Below are 19,906 nucleotides of genomic sequence, written 5' to 3' on the forward strand. Positions count from 1 at the left end.
AATAGGTGAATGCTGACATGTAGTGGAAAGCGCTTTGAGTGGTCGGAAGACTAAAAAAGCGCTATATAAATGCAAGTCAATCCATTTACTGAGGAGTTTTACCAAGTGGGCACATCCCCAGGAAATTGAAAAAAATAACTCCTCTTTGTGAAATTCTTATTGTTCTGTTGACAGAGGCACTATGAAGTGAATCTTGCCATAACAAGGATTATATTTAGTCTAAGGGAGCACTAAGAACTGAGTCCGCGTCACAGCGACAATTTTGCTTCATAGGATGTGGTGACATTTTGAATTAGGGTCCGTTTCCTCAGCAGGCACTTGTCAGACCGTGGTTGGGGGGGGGACAAAACAAGCTCCACTAATGGTACTTCACCTTCCCAAAATGTGACAAGTGCCCTGCTGAGGAGAAAGAGCATGAAGGAATTCAAAATGTCATGGCACTTCTAGAAGGAAGCTCAGGGTTTTTGTTCGAATGTAGAGAGTGCTTTTCCGAAAAAATAAAGGTTAAAAATGAGACATGGCCTTGAGTCATGATAATGTATTGGGTCCCGTCCCGTCTCATTCTGCCCGGTGTCTTATAGCCTCGGCCCTCGGCCCCTCCAGCCATCTGTCAGCCGTGACCTACCGGTGGCATAAACATGGCAGCACACCAAGACTCCAAGAGGGACGAGGGGGGGAGGATACCAGGCTGGAGACGCAGGGAGAGAGAGAGAGAGGTAAGGAAACCAAAGGAAAGAAAAAGGAAGGGAAGCAATGAAAGAGATGAGATGAGAAAAACATAACTGAATAAGGGATGAAGGGATGAGTAGACAGTGAAAGAGGGCAGTGAGGAGGATGAATCAGCGAGGAAAGAGCAGAGAACAGAGTGCAGATGTAATCCCCCCTGACCCATAAAGCCTCCAGCTCTCACCAATCTGTCAACTCTGAAAGGTTTTCACATTTATATGAGCTGAAACTGGTGAAAACATGCTCAAGGAAAACCAAGGAACAAATCTTTATAGCTGAAGTAGGCGAGATTGGAGCAAATCTGATTAAAAAAAAATATTTTTATAAAACAGTCGCTATATGGTGACAGTAGTACATGAAACAGGTAACCTGAAAAAAATCATGTGCCTCTGTGTCCTCCGGTGTCCGGTGAAAACAAGCAGTAAGAGCTGATCTGAGGTCTGCTGTCCAGCTGCCGTCTATGAGAGCTGGCTGTCAATCACTCGTGAACTCCGACCAAACGGTCAAACTAGGCAGCGCTGATCAAATTTGAATCAATATTATGTTACGTTAATGTCTATTTCTCTCCTCAAATGTTTGTGACGCTGCTACCATTGTGAAATCTGGTGAAGGAATGCCAAGTTCCGGTCACATGACCGGAGCACAGCCAATAGGAATGCTCTCTCAATGACATGACAATGACAGAAGTCTAGTTTTCTCTCAGAACACTTGAATTACAATATGCTGAAAGGTTATTATGGAATGTTTTCCCAATGATGCCAAAAATATACTGCCTACTGACACTTTAATGGAACTACTACAACAGGATGCCTTGTACAAACTCAAAATGTAATAACTGAGCATAATGTAATAATTTAAATGTAATCAAAGCACATAATGTAATAATCAGCACATAATATAATAAAACTACAGATTTGTGCAAAATGTAATAAGTTATTATATTATGAGAACATTATTATATTATCAGGTTGAATAATGTAATAAATTCAGCACATAGTGTAATAATGTTTAAAAAGGAGTACTCTCCTTGTCTTCTTAAAGCACACTGTAAACCCGGATTTTTATTTAAATTAAACTTTTAAGTGGTCATTACTTATTCTTTTGTGTTTTATAAGAAACCGTGTCATTACTAAATCAAATCAGTTGTTTGCACTAATCAGCTGAAGTTTGCAGTGCAGGTATCATGTTAAGCAGAGATAACTTAGTATGTTGTGTTTCTGTAGGAAGGGGAGGGGCCTATTTCAGATTGAAGGTGAGCTGATTACAGAGCTCCGTCAGAGAAGAAGGACCGTTAACACCGAGGAGAGAGTCCGTCCTCTCTGCTGTCTGACCGGGTACTCTGAGAGAGCTGTGGGTGGTTTTTGAAAGCACCGTGGTGGAAAGGTGAGTGTGTCTAATATTTTTCAGGGGAGATTAATTAACGTTTCAGAAAGACCGCTGCGTTGACCACAGGTTAGCTACAGTTAGCTAAAGTTAGCTGTCAGTTCACAGTTGATAACGTTAACGTTTAACTTGTAACTTCACCACCGGTGTGTCCCACACCGCTAAATGTTAGCTAGGGCGACCGACGGTCGGCCGATAGGTAATGTCGAGCCGTCGATGTAGCAGAGCTGTAACACTGTTAGCATGTGGCTAACGCTAGCTGTAATGTAACGTTACTGATTCAACTGGTGTTAGCTGTTAGCATTAGTATTAGCATTACATCATGAGTGATTGTTTTTGCATTTATAGCAGTAACTTAGCTGACTTTCAAAGGACGAGATAATTAGTTAGTTAAGTTGGTTATTAGTTAAACATTGAGCTAGAAGTGTTCTTATATTATGTCATTACAGGTTCATGTGAAGAAATGTGATCAGTTCTGATTTCTCATCTCATGCTGTCGCCTCCAGCCACAGCATTATTTTTCTTGAAATGTAATACTGGCTCATTCTCTGTATTTTTCAGGTGGTCATGGAGTTCAACAGGATTGTGGGCAAGAACCTCAAGCAGGAATTCTATGAAAGCATCGATCTGCACAGACTTCGTCTTCAGATCCAAGAGCGGGAACATTGGGCAGCAGTTGACACAGCTTTTACAACAGACCAAGGTTGGTTCATACACATTATGCATTGTTTTCACAGCTTATGTAATGACAACATGTCACAGAAAGTGCTACTGTATTAGTTGTGCAGTTAGGGATGTCACGATACCAGAAATTTAGTAGTCAATACCAAAAACAAAAGTAAATTCCATGTACTTCAACATACACTCCTTTATTACCTTTTGCATACTGGTTTTTGTTACTCCGTGTCCTAACTGGATGCTAGCACCCGACTATCGACTGTCACAACTTCAAAGATGGGTTAGTAGTACTTGCTATCTACATTTGTAACCAACTTTTTAAACAGAAAACACACGTTCTATATTGCGTCGCATCCAGCTAGGACAGTGTTAGTTAAACAGGTCATAATACCCCGTCTATTATCTATTCTACTATCTATTTTATTACAAGATTACATTTACAACACGTGTCCAAATGTAATCTTGTAAAATGTAGTTTTTGGAGAGAAACTTGAATAAATCTAGTTGTTTAAAGGAGATTTTTTCACAGCAATATAAAATAGATAATAGAGAGAGACATATGACCTGTTTAACTTCTCTAAGCAGCTTATAATATAGAATTAAAACTAATGCCAAGAATAATTTTTAATCAAAGCAAATATTTATGTATTTCCTAATCATTTGAATCGTGTATTTTTATGCAAATAACCACTATAGATGACAATAACAAAGGAAAAGGAAGACATTTAGAATTTCTGATGGTGTACACTGACTTTGGGACAGTTGAAATTATTCTGCTGGATGGTTTCGGGGCGGTGGTGAAAAAAATGCTGTCAATTATAGTTCTTAAAAAGAAAATCGGAATCGGCAGGGCATCTCTACTTTCTTATAACCATTCATTTCTTGTCATTCTAGCTATGTAACGTGTTGTCATTTTACTCCCCAAAAGACTACAGAGCCAACTGCTGTTCGGACATTGGTGTCAGAAGGCTTCCCATTGTCCTTGGTGAAAACCCCACAGACTTCTACAGAGCAGCTTTTGTAAGTAACCTCTTACGTTCTTATATGTATCTAAAAGGACCAGAGTTGGGTGATTTGTGTGTTTGTGTAATCTACTCCAGCAGTCATAACCAATTCACACCTTCCCTTATGTGTCTGACTCTCCTTTGACTAAGCTACATTGCTTAACATTACTGATGGCTATTAAATGAGAAATGTCATGATTGTGCTCTTATGTTTGTATCGTTTATGAAGGATGATGATGATGACTCATTCCGCCACATCGAGATTGGAATCCTCCAGGTTGAGCCTGAAGGTGCTGCGGTTGCATCTTTCCTGCATCTCAGTCCAGCCTCTTTGAAGGTCATCATTGAGGGAGAAGTTGTGATGGACAAAATTAAAGACCTACCTAAAGCGATGTGCCTTCTGTTTGGACTTTCATATGCACTGCATCTCAACTACCCCAAGTCTATGAAGTTCACATTCCAGTTCATCCAACAGGTACCTCTCACATTGGGCCAGAGTGAACTAAAACCAAGGTTACAAACCTTGTAAAGAAATGCTATGTTGGTCTCAAAGGAGGCCACACACACACACGCACACGCACGCACACACACACACAAACACATACATACACACACAAAATCCATAAGGTGCTCCCATATAAAAAACGTTTGAGCTGTGCCTTTTTTTTGTCTAACTATCTGTCTGAGTACAAATGTTTACATTCTGTTGCTTGTCTATTGTTATGAGGATGATAGTTCTGTAGCATAATGAGTATGTGAACACTATATGTACAGTATGCATGCTTGTATATGATGTTTAGGTCTTAGATGCAGAGTGAGCTTATCCACCTACTTGTGTTCTACAGTACAGGATGTAGAAGTGTATGTATGTACTTCATTTGATTAATTACACGGCTTTGTTGAATAGTCGATTTCTTTATAGCAGACTGTTGCTATGATTAATATACCGCAGCTACGGCTGAGTTCTGTCGTCGGACATTGTAGTGTTTTTGATTTAAGTAAGTAGCCATGTAATAAGCAGGATAATGTACAGCTAGCGGGTCATTGTTGTGAAATCACCCCGTTACCTTGTACATTACATAGTTAAAGTTAACTCTTTTTATCCAGTGAAGTTGGAGTTTTAGAGGCTTTTATACAGTTTTAATGCCTGTCTATATGTATCCAGTCATTCACATGGCTATAGCAGATAATGTTAATGCTGTGTGTTCATATTTCAAACAAGTTTATTTGTTGTCAATAAAATACATTAGCAAATTTAAATGTATTGTTTCATTTCTTCCCTTCAATGCAGTTTATTGAAACAATAAAATCTCAAAATCACAATAGTATAATTAATTAAATTAGAAGAAAATACATTAGTTGTATTAACAAATGACTTTAAGTAGCAATGACTAAAAAGTTTTTTGTCATTTGTTACATATGTTTATGTTTATTTAACTTAAAATAATAATTTCATATAACTTAAGTTTTTGAGTAAAGACTACTAATGTTAGCTTAATTATGTCTACTCGTGCAATTAAGGTTCTAAGTTGATTCAACTTCACCTGTTTAGTTTGACATTATGCCAAAACTTAACTTGTTTAATGCATCCGGTTTCCACGCAAATTTCTAGTAAACTCAACTTATCCGGGTTAAGAGTGCAGAGGAGCCTTCCTAGTTTAAATGACACAAGTGGAGTCCTTCCTTTAAAGCAACTGGACTTTGTCTGTTTGGTCTAGAGCAGTGGTTCTCAACCTGGGAGTCCCGGGATCAAAAAATTTAAAAACATTTTAGGATGTTTTTTACATTACATAGCCTGTTACAGTGATATAATTAGCCTCAGAACAGATTTCAGTGAGTGTATTTGTGAGACTCAAAGTGTGCATGCTCATGAGTTTCTTATGGGGGATTACCGGCAGGTCATGGGGAGAGAAAAAGTCACGGAACGCATCAAAAATCCACATTGGACGGAGAGTCAGACGTAACCACTCAAAAGATGGGTGGAGTGATTAGTACATTTGTGTTTCTTAAACAGAAAGCACAGGTTTTATACTGCGATATTTACTGAAAACTACATACAATACAGCCAACAGTAGCCTCAGTAAACTTTCAGGTGATCTCCTGGTGATCTCCCTCCAGCCTGCTGCCACCTTATTTAGGTGTTTGTAGTGAAATGAGGAGATATTGTACAGATAACTCCTCATTTCATCTAAACTAATCAGCCGTTCCTCGTCCTTCGCGGCACTTTCACCGCGAGCAACAGGAGTAAATAGAAACATGCTGTCTGACAAAAGTTCAGCTCATAACGCCACGCTGCGCAGCGCTTCGTCGCTCGCGGCCAGTGAGGACATTCCAATAAAAAACTGAGCAATCAAACTGATTTTGTAACTGACGCTTACTTGCGTTGCATTCTGCTGGAGGGTGTAATATGTACAGTAGGCTACACCCATCCCAATACATTAGACCTCTCTGCGTTCTACACATTATATCCCCTCTAGATTCTTTTTTTTTTGTGAACCCCCAACCTTAAAGTTCAAACTGTGCCTATGATCACACCTCCTACAGGATGAATTTAATTGATCCATAATATACAATTACACTTCAATTACGTCTAGGATACTAACAAACTAGTCATTGTTGAACATAGAATAAAAAATAAATGAATGATTGAAATATTGAAAAAGCGACATTCTTATAATATAATATTAACCCTATTTACTGGAAATTCAATATTCATGTTCTTCAAGATTACTCCTAACTGGATAGTTTTGAAATCTAAGGAATGTTTTCTGGATTTGGAGCTCAGTCTATCATGTAAGGATTTCCATGAGTTTTGAATCACGAGCATAAAACAGGTGCTCTGTTTTTTTCTGCATCAACTTTAAACCTACTTCTGATGAATTCATTTGAAGGATACATTTTGTTTACAGTTTTAAAATGTATGTCTTTATGTAAATGAGGAATTTGAAATATATTTCTGCTTTTCCATAGTTTCTCACTTTCACATCACAGCTTTCACATCAGGGACCCGAGCCTGGATCTGAGTACACTTGTCCCCAAAGTCCAGTTCGTTTGATTAGTGTGAACGCTCTGTACGGTACTCGGGCACGGGTCACTAATCTCACGTGACGTAACGAGAAACCAGCTGCCATGCAGAGTAGCTGCCACACCAAGTGGGAGGATGGAAGAGAAGTCAATGTGTTTCATTAGCATTTTGAGCCAATGTTCAGTAAGGCAGTGCCATCGTCTTTTTTCAATGGTTCCCAATGAGGAGAGACTAGTAAAAAAGCACTGCATCCAGTGTATTTTTTCAGAGGACTTTTTTTGTGCGGCCCCTCCGAGCGCTTCTTGTTGAAAATGTCTGAACTTTTCAGAAAGTGACAGTATCAGTCAGGTGCAGTCAGGGTGTAAAGAAGTGCTGTCAGATATTATAAAATCAGCAACATCTGGCACGAAAGAGCTTTTCCTTTGGACTTTTTATTTCATTTATCTATTTATTAATAAAATGTATCTCATTTATTTTTTTACAAGATGATGGTTGTCGACATGCTTCCAAGAAGTTGGAGTAAATCACTTGCACAGTTTTAGAGCTGAATGTAATCATGTCACAAAAACAAATGAAGTTTCTTTCTAGTGAAATGGAGATGACCACAGAGGAGTATCACTCAGGTCAGTTTCCATTGTTGATTATCCTGTGTCCCTGACACCCACAGATTCAGTGAAGGCAACGGTGAGGCAGACTTGAGCTATGTTTAGTTTCCAAGCAACATGGATGAAGACATCTCTATACGCCTACATCTGAGGATGCTGAGTACCCTTTCCAAACCTGAAAGGCTCTGCACAGTTTGTGAAACTGGAGTGTTTACCTCAAACTTGCATCCGCAATACAAAGGGACTCTTAAAAAGTGATCCAGCTGTGCAGGTGTTTACCTGCTGTGACTACTGCATGCTCAGAGAAGAAAACGTGGCTCAGCAACACTGTCAGAGCAGATTAACTCATCTGTCCATATGACATTTTGGATGATACTGGCATTCAGGCTGTCACGAGTTCATCAGCATCACTTAGCAGACCCTTAGCAGAGCCTACCGCTGCTACTCCGTCATTTTAACTTTATAGGTTTGTCAGAGTGACATTAGGGCTATATCCTCATTATGCTGCATTCTTTTATGGACTGTTTTATGAACTATTATACCCTGTTGTGACTGCTTTGAAATAGGACTATGAATAGTGTTGTGTTGGACTCTTGAGTAAACCGCTGGTTTCAAACCTGTTGGGTCACCAGATCGATCAAGGTCGGAACTGGGAGGAAGTGGAGAGCACAGGAGTGCGTCTGACCAGGTCCAATCCCAGCTTCATCACAATAAAGTAAACTGCTCAGAATTCCAATGTACTTAGGTGCAAATGGCAAATAAAACTCTTGAATGTTGAATGTGCTGGTTGGAAGTGGCGTCAGGATGGGAAGGGCCGGGTAGTATTCTAAGTAGGGATGCACCGATACCGATACTGTGCTCGTGTACTCGTACTCGCAAAATGGCTCCGATACAGCGGCAGCGATACCACTTTACAGCAGCGCGACGTTAACCTCTCGTCACCATCTTTCGGGTCGTCACGCTCCACCGGCCCGTCTCACCCGCACCGTCGGGGAGGTGGAGCGCTAGCCCGGGATCCCACCTCAGCCGACGCGCGACGGCCCTCACTTTCATTGTGCCATGGCGTTTTGCGTGCACCCTCTGACTCGCGCGTGCGTTAGACTCCTTGGTTTGTGTTTCAAGACGGGTCGGGTGGGTTGCCGACAATGCCACAGACCCCTGGCGCCTTTTACGTGGGCCGAGGCACGACGCAGTTGGGGAGCGCTGTAAAGCCACTCCTGTACAGGGATAGTCAGCAGTAAAAAAACTGCAGCCAATGAGGAAGCCAACTGGATTTGTCAAGCAACTTAAGAAGCCGCAGCAGCACCTACGATCATCTAGGGGGGCTTCTTGCCTCTGCTCAAGACTGGCAGCTGATGGTTGACCTATGAGGCAGCCCAAGTTTCCAGACACCATTGCAGAGACCACACTCAGGCCAAACATGGTCCTGATGTACAAAACAGAAAGGCAAGTGGTCTTGCTGGAATTGACTGTCCCCTGGGGGGAGGACAGGATGGAGGAAGCCCCCCAGGACAAAGATAACCAAGTATGCAGACCAGGCGCTGGAGCCGAGGATGGCGTGTACTATATATGTGCCCATGGAGGTTGGCTGCAGAGGTTTTGCTGGCCAGTACCTATGCAGAGCCTTCAAGCTCTTCGGCATTACTGTGACATCAAGATGGCTGTGGATCATCTGACTGATGTATGGACAGCTTAGTGGACAATGAGAAAGATAAGCAGACACGCACCCCCTGTGTTTGAGTAGCCCTCTGCGTCCTGCCTCACCAGTCTCCTGTTCGCCTTTAGTGACATGACACCCTGCCTTGGATTGCCAGACAAGCTCTCATTCTATCAATCAGCTGTAATGACTTCAAGACAAACCCTGCCTGCAGCATCTCACTGGCTTTGGTCTCCCTCTTTCTTTCTTTCTCACACTGCCAACTCAAGTGTCAACATGAAGCTTCTCTTCCTCCTTCTCTTATTTCTTCTTGCACAGCATTTGTCTGCCTTTCTTTCTTTCTTTCTTTCTTTCTTTCATCTGTCTTTTGAAGAGAAATACTTTTGCATTTGAAACAACTTTCCATTGCATATGCCTCACTGTGTGGGGAGTCCTCTTTAGCCTTTGACTTGATAATCAGCTCAGTGCATACAGTACGTCATAAAATAATAAAATACATCATTAAATAAGCAGGTACTCTAATCATGTGCAAGTGCAAATCTAATTCAACATCAAGGTTTTAAAATGTCCGACATTTCAGTGTCTCACTCTCACACTAAAGCTTTATTAGTATAAATAATTGATGTACATATGTATAGCGAAAACTGAATTCAAACAATGACAAAGCTGAGTGCAACTCATCGTAAATATCTTCAGCAAATCTCTCCACAGCAGCAGAGTGCCTGAATGGTTTTAACTTCATCTCATCTGTACTGGAGGTATGGCTAATTAACCTCTTTTGCCCCTTCTCTAGAGAGGGATGGCCTGAAGGAAGAGGAGCAGGCCAGCAGAGAACAACCTGGCCTGGGAGGATGGCAACCCACAACCCCCTGAGTTGGATGGAGGGAGGGGTAGAAAGAGGGATGGGGATTAGAGGAATAGACAGAAAAGGCGCTACTAGCATAATTCATGAAGAGATAGCTGATGGTGATTAAAAGGTTCCATACTTTCGTTCTTTCCAAAACAAATTAGGTGTAAAAGAAGAGAAGAAGAAATATTTTCTTTGTGACAAGAGGTAACAGGGTTTATGGGAAATGCGGTCTTGCAAAGGAGTCATGTCTTTCTGTATTTTAAATATCCATGTGTTACCCACACACTGAATGATGAGACAGGTTTTTCTCATCCAGGTGCCAGGTACATTTATTCAGCTGTAAATATAGTAAAAAGAACAGTCAAGGATGAATGCCGGCTTTGTTCTCTACTGCTTTCCTGACTGTTATGCTACGACTGCGCTGACTTCCGGCTACCGAAGAATAACTATACAGTAACTAAATATCACTAAATCACTATCAAGTAATACAATGGAAGTATTCAGTACACAATATACCATAAGCTAAATCTATCCTGAAACTATCATTACCAAATCACCATGGCAACTGTGCAGCCTCTAATACACACTCTTATTATATCAACCTCTGAACCTATTACAGATTAATTATATCAACAACTGAACATTTGTTTACGATGTCACTGCATCTTAGATGGGAATACATTTACACAATCAATACACAACCGTGAACTGTACCGTTCCCGCACCACGGACCTAAAATAGCTATTCAAGCTAGCCTTTGTTAGCATTAGCTAGCGGACTAACTCCGTGACGTACATCACACTTATAAACATAAACACACGGCCCCATAAACGATAATAAACTTAACACACAATTATCAGTACTATATATGGCGCTTGTGTACGTCTCTCACCTGTAAACATAGTAAAAAGAACAGTCAAGGATGAATGCCGGCTTTGTTCTCTACTGCTTTCCTGACTGTTATGCTACGACAGCGCTGACTTCCGGCTACAGAAGAATAAGAGCGCCAGTCGCTGACATATCAAAGCCACTACCGCCACCTACTGGTAAATACAAAATGTTGTCTTAGAATTACTTGACACTAAAGCAGGTGGGTTTACTGTCCTTTGTACTGTCTTTTAAGTGACACCAAGCGCTTTAAAAATAATAATGGTAATAATAATAATAATTACAAAAATAACCATGGCGGGGGTACCAAAATAATGACATACAGGTTTCTGGGCACAATCCTTAACCCTAAAATGTCCAGGGTGCCACACATGCATACCATGCCGTGACCATTACAGGCAATGTTACAAATGATACTAGAATGGCGGAGAATCGGAGAGCACAGACCTCCGCCAAGGTGCCTGACTTTAAAAACAGATTACAGATCACAGCTGGCGGTACCGTGAGGTGGTCGGCTTGTTATTAACACGGTGTGTTTCCGTGTAACGTATCGGCGGATGCCTCTCTCATTCAGCAGCCTTGTTATGTCTGTATAACGTTAAAGGTCACATATTATGCTCATTTCCAGGTTCATAGATGTATTTTAATGTTGCACTAGAACATGTTTACATGCTGCAATGTTCAAAAAACCCTTTATTCTTCTCATACTGCAGCCTGAGTCTGCCTGCCTCAGAGCCTAATTCAGCCTCTGTCTGAAAACCACTGATTCACAGCCTGTCTCCTCCCACTCTGCTCTGATTGGTCAGCGTTTTCTGTCAATCAAACTTACTCAACAACAACAGCGTCACCCTCCCCCTCCCTCCCGGAGAAGCTCTCTCTCTCTCTCTCTCTCTCTCTCTCTCTCTAGAGAGAGAGAGAGAGAGAGAGAGAGAGAGAGAGAGCTTCTCCGGGAGGGAGAGAGAGAGAGAGAGAGAGAGAGAGAGAGAGAGAGAGAGACGAGTGGAGAGATAGCAGCTAGAATAGAGCTTATAAACCACTTTAAAGTTTATAAACCAGAAACTTCACCCAGCGCACGTGGCCGGAGGAATCTGATCAGAAATCGGCGACACATGATGAACATCTGCGGTCCAGATTCCAGGTTTTCCTGACGGTTTCTCTCAGGTAAATAATACTATTTATAGCTCTGTTAGTTAACTCAGTGTTTACCTCATGCATCAACTCTGTAAACCGTAAACATACACTCTGTTTTACGTCTGTCTTTACAGATCCATCTGTGAGAAATGACCGACAGAATCATCCCAGAGGAGAGCAGATAGCTGAAAGCAGATGGGAGATACAGAGCTAACCCGTTAGCATGTAGCTACATGCTAACGGGTTAGCTACATGCTACCGCTATGAGACGGTGTGTAAACACAGCGACCATCAGGGTGGAAAATAGAAGATGTGAAACAGTAGTCAGTTCATTATTTCTGCTAAAAGATAAATGTATGGAAGATCAGAGTAATGGTATATTATTTACAGTAGTAGCTGTCTCTGTGTTACCATGACTACAGACCACCGGAGCTTAGCTTACCATAGTTTACCAGAGCTGAAGACTTTCTCCTGTACCATGTTAACATAACTAACTAACAGGTGAGATGATTACAAATGCTGTGAATAATTAATATTGTCATCTGTCAACTCAAATAAAGTTTGACTGTGAAACAGAAATGTGTTGTGTTGCTTACAAGTCACTATTTACTACCTGTACTCTGCTACATGCATGACATCAAATATATATAATATATAAATATCATCTGTTTAAACAGTGTAATTACATAAAGCCTTTGTGAAAGAACATGTTATATTTAGATGATGGGAGTACATGAAGCCTGTTCTGCTGGTTCTTGCAGACTTTGCTCAAGTTAGGTTGAGGAGGAGAGACAGTGACGCGCTGTGGGGCGGGGTCAGCTACTGAAGGTTCTCTCTGGTTCGACCAGGAAACCCTTACATGGCTTGCATTTCTCTAATGACGTCAGAAGAGAAGGAAAAAAAGCGATTTTTTTTTCTGCACCCATTTCCGGACAAACGGAGGAGGAGAAAAAGAGAGAGGATGGTCTTTTATGATACTATGGTGGCCTGTAGACACACTGGGGACAGATATTGATGTTTAAAAGACATGGAAAAGTGCATTTTGCATAATAGGTGACCTTTAAACTACGTTGTCTCTCATCCCGTCATCTACCGCTTTTTTCTTTCTCACCGCGGACGGACAGCAGCTCCCGCACACACATCCACACACGTATCTCTCTGCTCTCAGAAGGAGGCGTGGTCACACGTCATCAACGCGTCATCAGTCACACTGCGCATGTGTTCTACCCCGAGGTCTTAATACTCAGGCTGATCGGAATCCTTAAAAAAATTTGGCTTTTGGCCTTGGCGGAGGTAACTAGAATGGCACTCGGAGAACGCAGACCTCCGCCAAGGTGCCTGACTTGAAAAACAGATCTTTGGCCTTGGCCCATGGCCTTTGGCCTTGGCGGAGGTAATGAGCAGGACTGCTTTTTGGCAATCATTTTGCGTCAATGTGACAAACTAATTTGACTAGTCAAGTCTTAAAGGTAATGCTGGTAGTGTTGTTCAAATACATTTTTTGTTATATTTGTTGAAATCTTCATTACATCCTGACAGCAATAAATAAATCAAATGCTCTGACAAAAAAAAAAAAAAAAATGTGGTTCTGTGGCTGTCGCAGAACTGTAATAAACCCGTCAGATCATTTCATTCGGCCCGAATAAAATGATTGGACGGCTACCTTTCTATCTATCTACCTACCTACCTACCTTCCTGTCTACCTGCATGCACTCACTGCGCAACACCAGTCTTCCACCAGCTGCTAGCTTGACAGCTGTGAGTTGCAACAGCAGTTGGTTGTTTACATTCATACATACATACAAACATTGGAGGGAGGTCTGAAGGGACGGACTGTCAGTGTTGATGACTTGACGACTTTTTCTCTAGATTTAGGGACTTTTGAGCTGGTGCTGCTTGCTACTTTCATTGGAAAAGAGTTGGCAGCACTGGTCTCGGTAAAAATCTAGTGTACTCTTGTTCATTTCTCAGTATTACCAACCCAACTTTAACCCAACTACTGATATTTAGCCTCCCGACTGCGGCCGGAGGAAACAAGGGAGACACCAGAGTTTTGGTCGGAGACGATAACGTTTCTCTCTGCGGAGCAGCGTCACTTCACAAGACACGGGAAACCTCTGTTGGTCTGGAGGAGCTGCAGCAGTTATTTCTGCACAAATGTCCACTGTACATTCACTAGATATTCTCAGAGCTAAACTAACTCTTCTGCAGTGTGGAGTGTGCACGCATGCATGTGAGAGTGGAGCGAAAGAGCGAGAACGAGCGCGGTGTGTGAGTGAAGGCAGGCAGAGGAGCAGAGTACAGCAGAGTCTCCGGTCCTGGAGACCGAAACTACAGTCTCCCCCGGGTCCTCCGACCGCGGCCAACACTGTTTAACAGACGGGCTTCACTAGATACAACCAAGAGGTTTTGGTGCTTCTGTGTAGTTTGTGTTGGAGTCTGAACATCATAGCCAAACGCGAGCACACATGGGACACCGACCCACAATGATTTATACGTGTAAGAAGTTACAAACAGTCCCTTTAAAAGAAGGCCTACTGGACACCAGCATCCATACAAATTGCTGCTGAAAACCAAATAGAGCTGTGTGCTGCACAATTATTGGTGATTCATGTGGTCTTATACAAAGTCTAGACAACAACCTTATGGCATACACTGACAGAATGTTTGGGAGCTGAAGAGGAATTGAGTGGTTTGTGTGTGTGTGTGTGTGTGTGTGTGTGTAGGGGGGCTTCACTTATTACCCACTTGTAAACCACATTAGGTCTGTCAAAACACACACACACACACACACACACACACCAAGTGATGTATTTGTGGTTAGATTACTAAAGACAGATGGTATATGGAGGATGCTTATTTATGCAGACTACACATGTTTGAGATCCAGCGAGTAATTGCAGTGTGTGTGTGTGTGAGACTATTTTTATTTCTCTATGAGGATGTCTGTGTGTGCATCTGGGGATTGTATTTGTACAGCTGTGTGTGCTTGTATTTGTGTGTGTACCGTACGCGTATAGCAACAGTAATCCAGTGTTGGTTTAGCTCTGAGAGTCCCAGTCAGGGGCAGAGCAATAAATCATTATAAGAGTGTCTTTGCTTCTTGACTTTATTTGAAGAAAGGGCAGCTCGGGCCATCATCATCGACATTTCATCCCTCTGACACAACCTTGGGGGTTCGCCTTGGTTTGCTGAGTGGTTTCTAAGTGTTTGTTCCGCCGTGCTTGACACGGTCTTCTTCCAAATTTTCCTCTCGGCTGCCTCTAAAAGCCCGGAGAGAACCTGAGAAATTCACCTACTGTATAAGGCAACAACATTGCTGCTCGAGCACGAACAACTTAGGGAGCCAAACATGTACGTAGAAGTGTTTTGTCTGCACACAAAACATTCTAAAAACACCCACATCTCAGGAGCCTAAAGACAGAAAAGCCAGATCAGGTCAGAGCCATGCAGTGTGCAGACAGTAGCAGATGGGATATCCATACAGCACGCTTGTTTTTAGTCCTATTTCAGTGGATTCTGCATGGCAATAACACTGTTTGATTTGGTTTGATCAAAATGCTTCTGCAAATTTTGACTGACAAATATGCCGACCTTTCTCTTCAGTGACAGGGGATAATGAAGGAACTAGACTCACTGAACTGCTCAGAAGTAAATAAAGTAAATGAAGTTAACTTCATTAAAGGTCACATATTATGCTCATTTCCAGGTTCATAGATGTATTTTAATGTTGCACTAGAACATGTTTACATGCTGCAATGTTCAAAAAACCCTTTATTCTTCTCATACTGCAGCCTGAGTCTGCCTGCCTCAGAGCCTAATTCAGCCTCTGTCTGAAAACCACTGATTCACAGCCTGTCTCCTCCCACTCTGCTCTGATTGGTCAGCGTTTTCTGTCAATCTCAACAACAACAGCGTCACCCTCCCCCTCCCTCCCGGAGCAGCTCTGGAGAGAGAGACGAGTGGAGAGAGAGGCAGCTAGAATAGAGCTTATAAACCACTTTAAAGTTTATAAACCAGAAACTTCACCCAGCGCACGTTACCGGAGGAATCTGATCAGAAATCGGCGACACATGATGAACATCTGCGGTCCAGATTCCAGGTTTTCCTGACGGTTTCTCTCAGGTAAATAATACTATTTATAGCTCTGTTAGTTAACTCAGTGTTTACCTCATGCATCAACTCTGTAAACCGTAAACATACACTCTGTTTTACATCTGTCTTTACAGATCCATCTGTGAGAAATGACCGACAGAATCATCCCAGAGGAGAGCAGACAGCTGTGGGCAGATGGCTCTGTTTACATGGAGATACAAAGCTAACCCGTTAGCATGTAGCTAACCCGTTAGCATGTAGCTAAATGCTAACGGGTTAGCTACATGCTACCGCTATGACACGGTGTGTAAACACAGCGACCATCAGGGTGGAAAATAGAAGATGTGAAACAGTAGTCAGTTCATTATTTCTGCTAAAAGATAAATGTATGGAAGATCAGAGTAATGGTATATTATTTACAGTAGTAGCTGTCTCTGTGTTACCATGACTACAGACCACCGGAGCTTAGCTTACCATAGTTTACCAGAGCTGAAGACTTTCTCCTGTACCATGTTAACTTAACTAACTAACAGGTGAGATGATTACAAATGCTGTGAATAATTAATATTGTCATCTGTCAACTCAAATAAAGTTTGACTGTGAAACAGAAATGTGTTGTGTTGCTTACAAGTCACTATTTACTACCTGTATTCTGCTACATGCATGACATCAAATATATATAATATATAAATATCATCTGTTTAAACAGTGTAATTACATAAAGCCTTTGTGAAAGAACATGTTATATTTAGATGATGGGAGTACATGAAGCCTGTTCTGCTGGTTCTTGCAGACTAACTGTAGGAGCTACTTTGCTCAAGTTCGGTTGAGGAGGAGAGACAGTGACGCGCTGTGGGGCGGGGTCAGCTACTGAAGGTTCTGCTCTGGTTCGACCAGGAAACCCTTACATGGCTTGCATTTCTCTAATGACGTCAGAAGAGAAGGAAAAAAAGCGATTTTTTTTTCTGCACCCATTTCCGGACAAACGGAGGAGGAGAAAAAGAGAGAGGATGGTCTTTTATGATACTATGGTGGCCTGTAGACACACTGGGGACAGATATTGATGTTTAAAAGACATGGAAAAGTGCATTTTGCATAATAGGTGACCTTTAAAGCCTCTTCCGTTGGGCAATATCAGAATCAACATCGATCCAATCTAGCTGCATCATTTGTTGCTAATTAGTGTCGATGCTTTTAAATTGCACTAACTTGTTGCAGCTATCAGGAGCCATCTGTCCTGCCACTGCTCTGAAGGTAAGTGCTAAAGCAACAATAACTTAGTGCTCATTATTATTTTCAATTTCTATAATTCAAAACAACAAAAAAGGGAATTTAACAGTATTTATTAGCAGAACCGCATCAGTCATCAACTCTTTAGCATTTTCTACTAATGATTTTCTTCCCTTTCTACTAGCAGGAACATATTTTGAGCAGCAGAGAACCTTGTTTATTGTAAACTGTGTTTAATCTAGCAGCACAGTTCAGTTTAGTTTTATTGTCCCACTAGGGGGAAATTAGGCTTGCAGCCACGATAAGTCAACAGCCAACATAAAAAACAAAACATAACAATACATATCAGACAATACGTGATCTTTTTAAAAAAGAGCTTCCCACCAGAAACAGACGATAGCTTATGATGAGTGAATCTGTCAGTACAAAGTTCATTTGATGGAGTTCAGCAGGCTAATGGCTACTGGAACAAAGGTTGCCTTAAATCTCTTAGACTCAATCACAATGTCCACACTCAATCACAGACTTTGAGATTCGTTGTCGCAAAATCCGTGAGGGTTCAGGGCTGTCCCAGTCAAATCGTCAAGTTCTTGAGGGCTCCCTCACAGTCATTTTGCGCCCTTTATGAACACTTTCTGTATGACTGTATTCGAAACCGCATGCTATACTTGTAGTATGTAGTATGCGAGCAAAAGCAAAATCTCCAGTATGCCAAAAGTGCCCTGATGTCGTACTGATTCGGTAAAAATCTCCAGTATGCATCTCTATATCACCTACTGTATCCCACAATGCAAAGCGCTGGAATGCTACAGGACACGTTACAACATCAACAGCAGCTAAAAACCTAAAAATCTTAGCTATTTCATCACTAAATACACTTCTGAAAATTTTTGAGGCGAGAAATCAACTGTGTAGATTTTGAATATTGACAGTTTTACAATATTAGATGGCGAATCGAACATTTGCTCAGAGGTTTTCAGAGTTTAGAAGCTCCACAAACTGCCGTGAATGCTAGCTAGCGCCTGCCGGGGTCACATCCTCACCAACCGGTCAGTCATTCTCACAGACCGCTATGACCTGGAGCTCTCTAGAGACCGGTCTGTAGACGAGAGGCTTTTATTTCCTTGTCGACGGATAGTTTGTTTAAATATCACAACACAAATGTTCGTTATAAATTAACAGGAACCTGTGATTATCTGCCATTTTGGAGTTGAAAAGCTCCACAATCGCCCGCCGGCGTAGCTCGCTGGAGAGCCTGCCAGTGACAGACCGGCTACAGAGCAGCAGGAAGTGGCGAGGGAAGAGGCGAGGGAAAGAGCAGCCTCTGACAGTGCAGAGAGATTCCTGCTGAGACAACATGACCCTTTTTAACATTCCTCTAATATCTGGAGGAAGATCAGTCCACTGTTTTGTTTCTGTAACTGAAAAAGCAGTTGAAAAAGCAGAGTAAATGTTGTGGATCAATGTTTTATATTTTCCTTCTACCCTCGTTGATGATCCTGTTTGTCTCACTTCACTATGAGCTGTTAAAATAAATAGTTTAAACCTGCAGTATCTTATCAAGTAAACAAACAGAACATAAACAACAAAATCATAGTTGTATTTTTGGATATTACAATAGTGGCACGAGTTCGTTTTTTTGTTCAGTGCTTTAGGAGCTGGTTTAAAGGTTAAAGCCTGGTCTAACACACTGCAAAATACAGTACATCGCTTTAACCGTTGCATACTCGGGGGATATGGGTCAGTATTTGCTTATCTGCAGAGGGATTAAGATTATGTCAGTAATCTGGAATGCACAGATGGGTGAATGGTCCACCACCACACCACCGCCACCCCACCCCCCCAAACACACACAAACACATTCATGATTGCAAATTTCCCCACTGTGGGACTAATAAAGGAATATCTTATTTTATGAACAGATATATGTGCCATGTCAACTCAAAGCCAAGATTAGAGAATCAGAACAGCAAATTGTACAGTCATCGCATATCCAGCACAGCAACAGGTGATTTCAAACCTTGAATTAGTTTCAAAGCATTATTATTATATCCGCCAAAAGTGGTTTGGGCTCAACACACACAGCACCCGTGATATTATTTTTCATCCTCAGTGGCAGGGAGGGCTATGGGTACCGGGATAGATTTATACCAGCATGCGGATTTCCTAAGTTCTGAATATGGTGAACAGGGTCTGAAATGAACTTTTTTCACTTCCTGCCACTGTGGCAGGCAAGTATTTTTTTTTTTTGACTGCCACTCAGAAATTTTATCTGCCACTTTTGAAATCCATGCGCTTCATGAAGAAATAACATTTTAGATCTGATGTCATTCAATGTTCAATATATTTAACATAAAAAACATTATATACATGGTAAATTACAGTGTTCCAATTACACCGTGGAGGGAGGGTAATGTACACAGTAATGTACTGTACTTAGTTATTGTCATCTATAGTGGTTATTTACGTAAAAACACACAATTCAGATGATTATGATTATTTAAATATTTGCTTTGATTAAAAAAAAATGTTTTATGAAGTTAAACAGGTCATAATTCTATCTCTAATATTTATTTTGGATTTATTGAAGTTTCTCGCCAAAAACTTAATTTTACAAGAATGCATCATGATGAC

General features: G+C 41.4%; 1 protein-coding gene across 3 annotated transcripts in view; it reads right to left on the reverse strand.

The window, feature by feature from the left end:
- LOC141765512 (polypeptide N-acetylgalactosaminyltransferase 18-like) overlaps positions 1 to 19,906 on the reverse strand; it is a 215,266-nt gene that overhangs the window by 149,286 nt on the left and 46,074 nt on the right. The gene's annotated exons all lie outside the window — the stretch shown is intronic.

The sequence above is a fragment of the Sebastes fasciatus genome, chromosome 4, assembly GCF_043250625.1.
Source record: "Sebastes fasciatus isolate fSebFas1 chromosome 4, fSebFas1.pri, whole genome shotgun sequence".
Lineage (NCBI taxonomy): Eukaryota > Metazoa > Chordata > Actinopteri > Perciformes > Sebastidae > Sebastes > Sebastes fasciatus.